This window comes from Chrysochloris asiatica, unplaced genomic scaffold (assembly GCF_000296735.1).
Source record: "Chrysochloris asiatica unplaced genomic scaffold, ChrAsi1.0 scaffold00308, whole genome shotgun sequence".
Classification (NCBI taxonomy): domain Eukaryota; kingdom Metazoa; phylum Chordata; class Mammalia; order Afrosoricida; family Chrysochloridae; genus Chrysochloris; species Chrysochloris asiatica.
Genome location: NW_006408826.1, coordinates 1454935 through 1455662, shown reverse-complemented (window position 1 = coordinate 1455662; position 728 = coordinate 1454935).

Here is a 728-nt window from a genome sequence, read left to right as displayed (position 1 = left end):
TGGCAGTGTAGTGGTTATGAGTTGGGCTGCTAACCTCAAGGTCAGCAGTTCGAAACTACTAGCCGTTCTGTAAGAGAAAGATGAGGCTTTCTGCTTCCGTAAAGATTTACAGTCTCAAAGACCCTATACAGGGCCGCTATGAGTCAGAACCAACTCCATGGCACATAACCACCAACCACCACCATGCTGTTAGAGGATGATTCATGTATTTTAGAGTCCTGTCACTGGGTGCATATAGATTTATTATGATTATGTCATCTCTGGTAGCGTAGTGGTTATGAAACGGGCTGCGAACCGCAAGGTCAGCAGTTCGAAACTATCAGCTGTTCCGCGGGAGAAAGAGGAGGCTTTCTACTCCCGTAAAGATTTACAGCCTCGGAAACCCTGTACAGGGTCGCTAGGAGTTGCTATGAGTCGGAACCGACTCCAGGGCACACACAACAACATGTCATCTTGGTGGATTAACCCTTTAACCATTATATAATGTCCTTCCTTATCTTTTATTGTGGATTTTGCCCTGAAGTATATTTTATCAGAAATTAATATTGTCACTGCTGTTCTTTTTTAGTTATTGTTAGCTTGAGTGAAGACAATCAATGATTCAAGGAAACAATTGGCCCAAAAGACTAATGGTTTGAAAACCACACAAACAAAAATAGACAAAATAGATGAGTGGGACATACTAAAAATTAAAAACTTATGTACATCAAAAGACTTCACCAGAAGAG